The sequence below is a fragment of the Camelus dromedarius genome, chromosome X (assembly GCF_036321535.1).
Source record: "Camelus dromedarius isolate mCamDro1 chromosome X, mCamDro1.pat, whole genome shotgun sequence".
In the NCBI taxonomy this organism is placed as follows: domain Eukaryota; kingdom Metazoa; phylum Chordata; class Mammalia; order Artiodactyla; family Camelidae; genus Camelus; species Camelus dromedarius.
The window spans coordinates 78,726,312-78,739,648 of NC_087472.1; the positions used below are offsets into that span (position 1 = coordinate 78,726,312).

Below are 13,337 nucleotides of genomic sequence, written 5' to 3' on the forward strand. Positions count from 1 at the left end.
TAGGTATTCACCCAAATGAACTGAAAACTTATGTCCACACAAAATGTTTATTTCAGCTTTATTCATAATCGCCAAGAAACTGGAAGACACCAAGTTGTCCTCAAACAGGTGAATGAACAAACTGTGGTACATCCATAAAATAGCACACAATTCAGTGATAAAAAGGAACAGGCTATTAATTCACATAACATGGATGAATCAAGTAAAAGAAGCGAGATCAAAACAAGGCTACATATTGTATGATTCCACTCAAATGACATTCTGGGAAAGGGAGGGCTATAGTAAAAAATTCAGAAGTATACTATTCTGAGGCATTTCTAGGAAACAAAACTGACTGGATTTATTTTTTTAACAGGGATAGTTCTGACCAGGTCAACTTGAGCAGAAGTCCATGGAAGTTTACATCACCATCACCATATACCATCTCTTTTTAAATAAATGTATTTAATTTTTTAAATATGACAATATATTCATGTGTCTTAAAATTCCAAAAGAATATATATAAGTTTATGCAGTGAAAAGTCTCCCTCCCACCCTCTACTCCTGGCCATGTATGCCCCAAAGCTATCAGTGTCTTAAATATCCTTGCAGAAATATGTTTTATGTGTATGTAAGCAAAAATATACATATTATTGCCCCACTATCTATTTTACACAAATGGTAGTATACAATACATGCTGTTGTTTCTTGTTTTTTCATCTTGTACAACTCGAAGATCATGCAATATCAATGTAATATTCTGCTGTATAATCAAACCTTGACAGATCCTTAGGACATATCCACTCTTCTGCTATTATCAGCAATACTCCAAGTAATATGCAAATATTTGTCGAACATATTCCTGGGAGTGTTTGCTGGGTCAAATGATATGTGCATTTATAATTTTGATGGCTCTTTCCAAGTCACTGACTTTTAAAATGCCAGGGATTTTTCATTTTTATCCTAGGAGGGAAAAAAGCAAGCTGAGATTCTATTACCAGGCAATTTTCTGGAGGAATGTACAGCTCTAAGATGTACAAAGTGAGTTTTCTATTCAGTTCCCCACACATGCTTCCTAGGTTCCACATACATTTTCATGTAATGTATTTCAGGCCACAAGCTGGTTGTGAAGCTTATTTCAGGTATGTAAAAGGTCTTACTTCTAGAATCTTCACAGGCAAAGGCCAAAGGCTGATGGCCCAAATCGCTGGTCACTGATCACTCACTTTACAGCACAATGCTGGATTCTTTACTGCAATCACAAGATTTTAAAATCTTGACCAAATAAAACATATCTACAGAGTATCCTTTGTCCTTATTATAATGCCCAAATAAGGATTTCTTTTAAATAAAACGATAAATCACAGAAAGGTTATGAAGAAAGGCTGCAAATGTTTCTTTCATCTTTTAGTAGTGATGGATTCCCAATTACCACCTTTTTTGCTTGACTACAAAACCTAGTGCAATCTTGTACATTATGGTTTTTGTGATAAAGCTTGAATGGGAGGTTGAAAAAACCCAGGGGCTCCTTTGATAATAGCCACACAAGATCAGTGAGCAGCCAAGCCACTCATGAGGATATCTACATCTAGAGCCGCATCATTTCCCTTTGGCTTCCTCCTAGGAAAAACATCATTCAGCTTCACTCAACAGAAAAGAAGGTAGCACAATCACATTACTTAGCTTCAAGAATACATGGCATTTATAAATGAGCATTTAACATGACTTAGCAAAGGAAAAGAGGTTATATGCATTAATAAATTATTATGCATTACTGTGGTAATGGTCCCCAATTTTCTCCTCATCCACACCTTTGGAAGTTTCCCCCACATCCCCCTATAATGACTCTGGGCTTGGCCAAGGAAGAACTGTGCTTTGGCTGATAGAACACTATCAAATATGACACAAGCAGACACCTGAGAAGTGCTTGTGCACTGGTGCTTGCTGTCGCTTGCTACTCTTTGTGCCTTTGAGATCATGATGTGAACAAGTCCAGACTAGCCAGCTGGAGGAAAGACCACTTGGGGAGTAGAGATGAGCCATCCCAGCTTGGCCTCCTATACCAACCAGCATGCCAACCACCAGATGTGTGAGTGAGGCCATCCTAGATCATCCAGCTGCCAGCTAACCACTCCCCACCACTAAAAAAAAAAAAAAAAAAAGCTAATTGTCATAGGCTACTTCAAAGTAAATGTCTGTGGTCCTGTACATATGGAACGGGGAAGAGAACACTGATTTTCCCTATGAAGTTCACTCTGCACATAAGAAATAGTTTCAAACAGAAAAACCTGCAGTACCTGGATGAGAATAAATAAATATATAAGTATCGAAAAAATTCCTAAGTCTTCCCAGATTCTCACAAATGTGCTGTCTGCCATCACAGATGGCTCACACCAAAAAAACAAAAAACATAAAAAATTTCCATTTAGTCACTGAAGCATCTTTATCATGATATATTTAAACCAAAGTCTTATACTCAACAGTTCCATTTCTAACATGAACAACAATTCAGGTTTCCAGGAATTAGTTTTTCTTCCAATTCTACATTTTCCCCCACTTGACAGGGCTCTGTGAAAGCTGAAAGAGCTCCCTTAACACAGCCTAAGAAGCATCAGATACATGAGCCCAATTAAACCTCCTTCTAGAAGCATTCTACAGAACCAGCTTCTTCCAGCATCATCACAGCAACTTGTTTTAGCCGTGTTAATGGTGGGCAGTAAAAAATGTTTAAGACCCACACATCGGAGCCAGAAACACTGCCTCTACTGTATCACAAAGTAAGACACTGAAAGAGAAATGACTTTCTTAAGCCACTTGTTTAGGCCTCACTGGACATCCTTCTGGATTAAATATGCACATGCGCGCACACACACACATTGCGTGGTCTAAGAAAAGGTAAAAACAACTTCCAGCAGCATCCCACAGCCCTTGGAATAAAGCACAAGCTCCTTAACGAGCTTCCATAAGGCCCTGTCAATCTTCCCCTGCCTATTTCATCTCTTTCCCCAGGTCCTAGCCAAACCTCTGTGGATCCTTTCCACATCTCTCTCCCACATCTCAGTGCCCTCACAACACCTGCTGTTCCCTCTGCCTGGCAATCCCTTCTCTCTGAATTTTGCCTCACTTATTCCTGCTCATCCTTCAGGCTCCAGGGCACCTTGCTGGTCTCCCTCTTGCTTGCTGTGTGACCTTGGGCAAGTTACCTTTGCTTCAACTCTCTGAGCTTAGTACCTAGAAAGATATCCTGTGATAGGCACTTAGCACAGTGTTTAGCACACAGGAAATGATGAACAAATCATCACTGCTGTTATCGCTATTATCTCACAGTAATCTCCATCATAACTCTTAGTACAATTAATAATTAGATATTTATTTGCAGAAAAAATAGAAACACCTCCTTGGATCTCACCTTAATACTTAATACCTTTTGTGCTATTTCTAACCCTCCCCCCCGGTACTGCATTTTTGGAAGGGAAGAAGAATGAATGTTTACAAAGCAAGTATTACTTCAATTATTATTATTTTTGTGATGTAATTTGGCAGATGAAGAAACTGAGGCACAGAGAAGAAGATAAGTAACTGGCCAAAATCAAGTGGTGGATTAAAACCCAAGTTGGCCTGACCCCACAGCCTATGCTGGGTATGTGACACCAAAAGCTTCCCTAACTCATGAACCTGTCATCTAAGAGCAGCAAGCCTTGGGAAAGAAGGATCTTTACATTCACTCACACACAACCCACATGACTCCCGGGTATCTAACTCTTCAGATCCTTAACCAGCCTGGTGTTCCAGTCAGTCCTGTAAACCCCTGCAGCAGAATATTCTTCCCCTTGACTGTGACAGTAAATTTCCTTACTACCTTTCCACTGGATGTTGAGCTCTCAAGGGGGTGAATGTCTTTCACCTCTTCTACCCCTAGCAAATACATGTTTGCTAAATAAATTAAATGAAAATGTTGGAGAATATATTATGGGTGTAAAGTTGGGGAGTGGTGGAGCGGATTTTCGTAACACTATTAAAATCCGGCATGGTTAAGAACAAACTTGACAAAAATGATGACAAAAGAGTTTATCTTAACCACTTTTACAATTGATAACGATGTCTGTATCTAGCACCAGAGAGTCCACGTGATTTACCGATGCATGCTCTACAGCTATAGGTAGACTTTGCTCACCAATGTTCTGCTATTCCCTGTGGCTGCCCCTGAGCCACTCTCATGACTGGATACCTTTGACAAATACCAATATCTCAATAGTTACTCTCAAATGGTTCATAAAAAGAAACAGTAAGTACAAGCGATAAAGCAAATGGGAGCAAACTTCGTCAATGGTGACCTTGGGTAAAGGGAATACAGGAGCTCTTTGTACTACTCTTGCAACTTTTTAAAATTATCATATCAAAATAAGAACCTCTGAAAATCTAAAAAATAATTTTCCCAGGAGATTCCAACACACACGGTCTAGTGTACTGGCCATGCTGGTACCATATTCTCTTATCAGCTGTTCCAAAAAGTACACTCCAAGCTTGTGTCTCCTTGCCTATCAGCCAATATCAAGGGACAAGGAGGCCCTTGGGTAGCAGGGCTCAGCCACAGCTTCTGGGCTGGGACAGAGATTAAATTATTTACTGCTTGAACAGTATTACTCAACACACAGGTATCTCCTACTGGTCAAAGCCCCAGTACTATTTCCCCACACCAGGCCCCCTACTTTCTTCAGTCAGCTTCCCTCTGGGTTCTTATTTTCCTTTTCCCAAGCTTAGCTATGGGGTCAGGCAAATTCTCCCCAGGACTCTTTTTTCTCACTGTCCCCCAGAAGAAGCGCAGAGACAGTTCTGATGGTAATAGCTTTGTTGCTATTGTCAATGGAGAGACCTACAGAGAGGAGGCAAAAACAGCCATGAGGGAGTCACACAGATTCCAGAAAACAGAAAACTCACATCAGTAGTTACTTGGTCTGTAATGACCAGTTGCCAGCATCCTTTTATTTGTTCATCACTTCTATCTACTCATTCTAGATCTTCCCCACCCCACGAACCAGGATGCTTCAGCTTTCCTAGCCACTGTAAGTGGAACAACAGGTAGAAACCTGTAAACCATTCAAATGTCCCCATATCAGCCATTTCAGGAGACTGCCACACGAGTGTCACCCAACACTAAACCCTCACCTATAAGGTGAGATACGTAAAGGTCATAGGAAGTTATCCCCTGATGAGAGACTTTCTTAACGTAAACCAACATATGATTGCTACCTTCCTCGGCTCCTGTTTTGTGTTAAGCTCCATGAGGAAGTCGGTGTATTATGCCCTATAATGTTCAACCCGTATCACTGATCGAAGCTTCTAAGAGCCCTCTGTAAAGCCATGTCTTCAAGAACACCCAATGCCTTCTGCCTCCCCCAAAACACTTGCCTAGTTCCAGTCAGACCTCAAGTAGTGTGCAAAAAGAAATGACTTTGCAGAGCTCAGGGGAGAAGTGGGTTGTCAGGGTTGGTAGAACACAAAGGAAGGAAAAGACCAGCATCATCAAGAAAAGCTTACTCAACCTACAAGTCTTCAACATCCTTTGGTCTTAAATATTTTAACTTTTCACTAACACTTAAGTCTCAGGTATGATGAAAGCCCTATACCATTACCCGTCCTATGCCTGGGAGCCTCCTCTACAGGCCAGAAGGTGGGTCACAGGTGCCCCTAAGGCTGCTTCCAAGTCACTCCTGGTAGCCCGCTGATCACAAACACTTCAGGAAGGAGTGGGAGGCCCTTCTCCACTTTCCCCTACCTGTGACCAAGATTCACCAACTCCTACAGGTGAGAAGGCATCTACCGCACTGCCAAGGGACAGTAACACGACTCAGAAAAGGGGGAGACACAAAGTGTGCGGGTCCTAGAACCAGACCAGGACCCCCGAGTATTCCAGAAGTGACTGGACGAAGAATGCAAGGAACTCTGTCAAGGCAACGACACTGGGTTAAGAGGACTTCTCTAGCAAACAAAACTGCACAGAAGAGCACAGTTGAAGAAAAGGTGCCAAGGATGGTAGCTAACACTGAGAAGATCTCACGTAATTCCCTCACCCCTTGAAGGAAGGTATTATTCTTTTACAGTTCAAATATTTAAGTTTAAAGCTCACTGTAAGTGAAGAAGAAAATGATACGTTATAGAGGTACTCCTAGGCTAAACAAAAGAGGGAAAAAACCATCTATTTTCACTTATCCAGAGAGTAATCACATGATGCTATAAAAGCATGAGAACTACACTATTCAAAGGGTACAGAGGCCTGGGATCCACATTCCCATTGTTTACAGATGTTATGAAAAGTATTAAATTAAATAAAAACACAATGCTTTGTTCAGGCCGACTCCTTTCTTACTGCCCCCTCCACCCCCAAGATGACAAGAAGTGGATGCAGAGAAGGTATTTAAGAGAACTGCTCTAGGAAAGTGGAGTCTGGGCTGCTTAAACTAAGCCAAGATGTTGTGCAACCAGTCTTTACCTAAATTATTTTCCATTTCTTTACGAGTTTAGGAAGAAGCAGTTATCTTTATCAGGCTGAATATAGGGAATAAGGTCGCCTTTCCCTCCACACCAATGGAATCACCATCAAGTCGGTTTTGATTTCTTATACAATCAGACGGCAGAGGTGGTGTGGCACGGGGATCTCATTCTCAGCTTCACACATGAACGGATCTCACATCCAAAAAAAAAAAAAAAAAAAAAAAACCAAAAACTCTCGAACATCCGAGACCACGAACTTCCTTGCAACTCAAAAAGTCAGAGAAGCGGCCAAACAAGTTTCTTGCCAAATGCTTAGGGGCTACACATGTCCCTGGGCTACACAATGATACCAACTTTTAACATGCCTTCACAAACCACCATTGTGGTCACACACTCGAGATCCCGCCCCCCCTTTCTCCTCACAAATAATAAATGCAGGTTGCCTCGTGCAATTTAAAGCCAGACCTCACAGAAGCAGTGGCTCTGAAACGCGAGAGGAAAAGATCGGAGGGAGGCTATCCTTTTTTTTTTTTTAAATCGATTGCCCCATGGCGGTGGGAATAAAACCAACTCGATCGCTAGAGAAAAGTTAACTTCGCCGTGCCCAGCGGTGGGAATTTTTCCCTTAAGACTCGCAAAGCCCTCCCGCTTTTCCCACCACTGCCCCCCCTCCCCGCCCCCGGACCGCCCGGCGCTCGGCGGTTACGGCGGCCCCGGCCGGGCAGCGCCCGAACAATGACGCCAGGGGGAGGGAAAGTTCGCCAGTCTGAGGGGCGCCCGGGCTCACCGGGAGCCTCGCCGCCGCCCGCACCGCCGGGCCCCAGGTCACTGGGATTCGGTTCTTCCCGCTCCCCCACCACAACATCGAAACCACCAGGGCGCGTCCCAGCTCCCCGGAGCATCTGGCCCCAGGCGACCCGCAGAGCAGGTCCTCCCGCCGCGGGTCTCTGACCCCGGGAGCCCTGAGAGCAGGCAGAGGACCGGGAGGGAGGGGGCGCCAGGAGTGAGCACCGGAGGGAACGGCCGCAACAGTTATGGCGCTCAATTCCTGCCCGAGTGTAGCCGCAATCGAACCCGGCTGGCCGCCCCCGCCCCCCGCGCCGGCCACCCGGCGATGCCCCGGCCGGCCGAGGGGGCCACCCGTCGCCTCAGCTCAGCCCACACACGCTCTCGGCCCCAAGGCGTCGGGGACGCCGGAGGCCACCGCAGTGTGGAGCCGGAGCGACCACGAGCGCGGCGAGGCTGGGCCGGGACGCTGCGCTCCGCGGCGCCCGTTTCCACTCCCCGAGGCCGCCACTCCCGTTGCCCACCCGACGCGACGCCCCCAAGCCCGCTCGCCCCGCGTGCAGGCTCGGCGGCGCCTACCTTGGCGCAGCTCGCTCGCCGCTGCTTCCCGGCTCCACACTCGGGCCCGGCAACGTGCCGGGCGAGTCTAGTCCGGGTGGTAACCGCCCCCCGCGCCGCTCGCTTTCTTCTCTCCCCTCCCTCGCACCTGCCCCCTATCTCCTCCCCACCCCCGCCCCCCGCCCCGCCGCCGGATCCGCCGGGGCCGCCCCCCGCGCCTCAGCTCCCGCCCTCGGCCCTCGCCCGCCCGCCTGGCCCCGTCAGGCCTCAGCGCTGGGCAGGCGGTTGGGCGGCGGCAGCGACGGCGGCGGAGGCGGCGGCGGCGGCAGCTGAAGCGGCGCGGAGCACTATTGTATTCCTGACACTGTGCGCTCCCACGCTCCGCCTCTTCCCCTTCCTTCCCTCTCCCCCCGTTCCACTCCCCCCCCAACGCCAGCCAACCGCCAGCAGCGCTCGCCCTACCCGACTGGCTCCCCGCCGTCCGCCTGCCGCGCGCTCTTCTGGCGGGCTGGGCGCCGAGGCCACCGCCGCGCGCCTCGAGGCCCCGCCCACTTGGTGCTCCCGCACCCGCGGCGCCGGGCTCCAGGTGGGTTCCTCTCTGCTCCTGCTGGGCGCGCTGCTGCGGGGAGGAGCCTCAGCCCAGCCAAGAGCCCGAGAGGCTGACGACCAAGAGGTGCCTTGGCTGTGTTGAAAACACTAAGCTTTTCGTGGCCCCTTTCAACTCTAAAGTTCTGTAAGTGGACCCTCCTGTATACAACCGATTGTCGGCCACTATTGATTTAAGTCGTTTGCGCTTGAATTACCCATAATAACCAAGCCAAAGTGGCTATTAACAGAATAAATTTATTCGATCGCAAGCACAAATGGTTTCTGATGTTGTGTGGCTTTTTGATGAGTCAACTTGGTGAGGCTACAGCCCCCAGTTATTCAATCAAACACTAACCAGGGTGTTGTTGTGAAGATATTTGGATGTAATTAAAGCTCCTGATCAGTTGATGTAAAGTAAGGGAGGTTATCCTGGATAATCTAGATGGGCCTGATCTTTCCTTTCTGACTGCGTGCTCTATAGATTTTGGATTTGCTGAGCCAGCCCCACAACTGTGAGCCAGTATCTTCTAATGAACGAATGAATAAATAAGTTTAGATATATATACACCTATTGGTCTGCTTATCTGGTGGAATCCTGACGCATACAGAAGTTTAAGCAAGAAACTCTTTACCGTGAACTCATATTGACATTTTCATTTACATTTCTAGGCTAAACAAAAGCGTGGGCTCTTTTTGTATTTTGTCTGTTTTCCATATTAAACACGTAGCTCAATTTCATAATACACAAACGGGTTAGTTCTAAAATATTCACAGTCCTTCAGACTTACCTCATTTTATTATACGTGACTTATTTTGAAAGAATTACAGATTCACAGGATCTGTAAAAAATGTTGCAGAGCAGTCTTGTATACTCTTCACCCACTTTTTCGCAATGGTAGTATCTTACATAACCAAGATATTGACATTGGTACCATCCACAGGCTCTATTCATATTTCACCAGTCTTACATGCAGTCATTTCTGTGTCTATGTATATGGTACTATGCAATTTTATCACACGTAAATGGAATCAGACTTTTTGAAATTGGCTTTTCTTCATTCAGCACAATTTCTTTGAGATCCACCCAAGTTGTTGCACTTATCAATAGTTCATTCCTTTTTATTGTTTAGTAGTATTGCCATGAATGTACTACAGTTTGTTCCTTCCCCTCCGCAGACATTTGGTCCGTTTCCAGTTTTTGCCTATTAAAAATAAAACTGCTATGAATATTCATGTAGAGTTTTTTGTGTAAACATAAGTTTTCACTTCTCTGTGACAAATGTCCAAGAGTTCAATTGCTGAGTTGGATGGTATGTGTAAGTTTAGTGTTATAAGAAACTGCCAAACCCGTGAAAAAATGCTGAATATCATTATCAGAGAAATGCAAATCAAAACTACAATGAGGTATCACCTCACGCCAGTCAGAATGGCCAACATTCAAAAGTCCACAAATGATAAATGCAGGAGAGGGTGTAGAGAAAAGGGAACCCTCCTACACTGCTGGTGGGAATGTAGTTCGGTGCAGCCACTATGACGGACAGTATGGAGATTCCTCAAAAAACTAAAAATAGACTTACTGTATGAACCAGCAATCCCACTCCTGGGTATATATCCAAAGGGAACTCTAATTCAAAAAGACACATGCTCCCCAATGCTCATAGCAGCACTATTTACAATAGCCAAGACATGGAAACAACCTAAATGTCCATCTACAGATGACTGTATAAAGAAATTCTGGTATATTTATACAACAGAATACTACTCAGCCATAAAAAACAAAAAATGCCATTTGCAGCAACATGGATGGACCTGGAGATCGTCATTCTAAGTGGAGTAAGCCAGAAAGAGAAGGAAAAATACCATATGATAGCACTTATATGTGGAATCTAAAAAAAAAAAAGAAACCACAAATGAATTTATTTACAAAACAGAAACAGACTCACAGACATAGAAAACAGACTTATGGGTACCAGACGGGAAAGGAGATGAGAAAGGATAAATCGGGAGTTTAAGATTTGCAGATATTAACTACTATATATAAAATAGATTAACAAAGAAGTCCTACTGTATAGCCCAGGAAACTATATTCAATATCTTGTAGTAACCTATAATGAAAATGAATATGAAAAGGTATATATGTATGTATATGTATGACTGAAACATGATGCTGTACACTAGAAATTGATGCAACCTTGTAAACTGACTACACTTCAATTTTTAAAAAATGGAAAAAAAAGTGAATAGAAAAAAAACTGCCCCAAATTTCCAGATGATCTGTATTATTTTACATTCCCACTAGCAATGTATGAAAGATCCAGTTTCTCCACATCTTTGCCAGCATTTGGTATTGTCACTGTATTTTTATTTTAGCCATTCTAATAGGTGTGTAATGATATATCTTTGTTTTAAATTGCATTTCCCCAATAGCTAATGATGATAAAACATCTTTTCATGTGCTTATTTACCATTTGTATATCCTCTTTGGTGAAATATCTGTTCATGTCTTTGGCCCATTACATTTTGAGAATTCTTTACATGTTCTAGATACAAGTTCTCTGTCAGGTATGTGATCTGCAAATATTTTCCCCAGTCTGTAGCTGGTCCTTTCATCCTCTTAAGAGATTTTGCGGGCCAAAATTTTTAATTTTGATGAAGTCCAACTTATCAGTGTTTGCATTTATGTTTCATGATTTGGTGTCATGTTTAAGAAAACTCTCATGTAGCCCTCGGTCCCACGAATTTTCTCTTATGTTTCCTTCTAAAAGTATTGTCATTTTATATTTCACATTTAAGGCAATGATTCATTTCGAATTAATTTTTGTATAAAATGTGAACTTACGGTTGAGGTTCATGTTTTTGCATATGTATGTCTAATGGCTCAAACACAGTTTGTTAAAATAACTATTTTTTCCTCCATTGAATTGCTTCTGCACCTTTGTCAAAATCAGTTGGGCATATTTCTCTGGGGTATTTCTAGGGTCTGTGTTCTGTTTTATTGTTCTATGTGTCTATCCTTCTGTGAATACCAAACAGTCTTGATTACTGTAGCTATATATTTATTTATTCTTCTTTAAAATTGTTTTAGTCATTCAAGGTCATTTGCTTTTCTATGTAAATTTCGGAATGAGCTTGTCTATATCTACGAAAACCTTGCTGGGATTTTGATAGGAATTGTGTTGAACCTGTAGATCAACTTGGGGAGAACTGACATCTTTACTGTCTTGAGTTTTCCAATTCATGAACACAGTATGTGTGTCTCTCCGTTTATTTAGATCTTTGCCTTCTTTCTTCAGCATTTTGGGATTCTCAGCATACATAACCTGTACATGTTTTGTTAAGTGTATACCAAATTTCATGTTCTTTGGAGTGACTGTAAATAATTTTGTGTTTTAAATTTCAGCTTCTTCATTCATTGTTCATTATTAGTATATAGAAATGTGATTAATTTTTGAGTGTTGATCTTGTATCCTTTGCCTTTTTTGAACCCACTTATTAGTTCTAGGAGGGTTTTTTTTTTTGTAGATTCTTTGGGATTTTCTACATAGATAATCATGTTGTCTGTGAGTATGAACAGGTCTATTTCTTCCTTTCCAATCTGTATGCCTTTTATTTCTTTTTCTTGCCTCATTGTGCAGGCTAGAACTTTCAGTACTATGTTGAATAACAATGGTGTAAAGCAGACATCTTTCCTTGTTCCTTTTCTTAAGGGGAAACATTCCAACTCTCACCATTAAGAAAACTTAGCTGCAGTGTGTTTGTGTAGATGCTCTTTATCAAGTTGAGAAAGTACTCTTCTATTCCTAGTTTGCTGAGAGTTTTTTCGTAAGTAAATGCTGAATTTGGTCAAATGCTTTTTCTGCACAATTGATATGATCATATGAATTTTCTTCTTTAGCCTGTGGATACGGTAGGTTACATTGATTGAATATTAATTTTTTAACTGATCTTGCATAGCTAGAATAAGAGCCACTTGACCATGGGATAGCCCTTTTTAAACCTTTCTGGATCCTCTATCATTAATAGGTTGTCACAGATGTTTGTGTCAAAGTTCACGAAAGAAGTTTTGAGAGATTTTTTCATACTGTGTTTGTCTGGTTTTGGTATTAGGTGAACACAGGCCTCATAAAATGAGTTAAGAAGTTGTGGAAGAAAAAGTTAACATAGCAGGCCCCTGGTGGGCCTCTGGGAACTTGGATTTCAGGTGGGTTCCCACCATTCGAAGATCTGATAAGAGTGGCTCACTATGCCTAAACTGTTTGTACAAATGTGATTTATGCTGGGACTAGAATTCAAGTCTCCTGATTGCTAAGATTTGCAGAAAAAGCGTCAACATAGCAGGCCTGACTGCAATCCTTTGAAAGGCCTGTTTGCAAGATCCGTTTTTTTTTTTAAGGAGTTTTAAAAAATTCTTCTGGAGGGGGGAGGTTGTTAGGTTTATTTATTTATTTATTTATTTTTAATGGAGGTACTGGGGGTTAAACCCAGGACCTTGTGCATGCTGGGCATGCACTCTACCACTGAGCTACACCCTCCCCCACCACGAGGTCCGTTCTTGAATAGCATCTGGAAACTTGGATTTGGGATGATTTCCCAGCATTCCCAGGACTGGCTGATAAGAGTGTCTCACTGTGCCTAAACTGTACAAACAATATGGTCTGTGTCCATCATCTGCTTTCCTTCTGGGAGTCTGGAATTTTGGTAAGTGCTGAGCAGAGGGTGCCTACATGACCAACCCCCAATAAATGCCCTGGGAACTAAGTTTCTAATGAGCTTCGCTGGTAGACAACATTTCACGTGTGTTGTCACAACTCCTTTGGTGGATGATTTAAGTACATAGTATGTGACTTCACTGGGAGAAGACTCTTGGAAGCTTGTGCTTGATTTTCTCTGGACTTCAGCCCCATGTGCCTTTTTCTTTTGCTGATTTTGCTCTG

The 13,337-nt window shown here is 43.2% G+C and overlaps 1 protein-coding gene across 4 annotated transcripts in view; it reads right to left on the reverse strand.

Annotated features, from left to right (window-relative positions):
• JADE3 (jade family PHD finger 3) overlaps nt 1-8,334 on the reverse strand; it is a 138,389-nt gene extending 130,055 nt beyond the window's left edge. For 3 of the 4 annotated variants that reach the window (XM_031445341.2, XM_031445343.2, XM_031445339.2), the window contains exon 1: nt 7,837-7,978. The gene's annotated coding sequence lies outside the window, so the exon portion shown is untranslated. Of the gene's footprint in view, nt 1-7,836; nt 7,979-8,277 lie in introns of those variants that run through there. The other variant, XM_031445340.2, reaches the window with a different exon arrangement.
• Nucleotides 8,335-13,337: the final 5,003 nt, after the last annotated feature.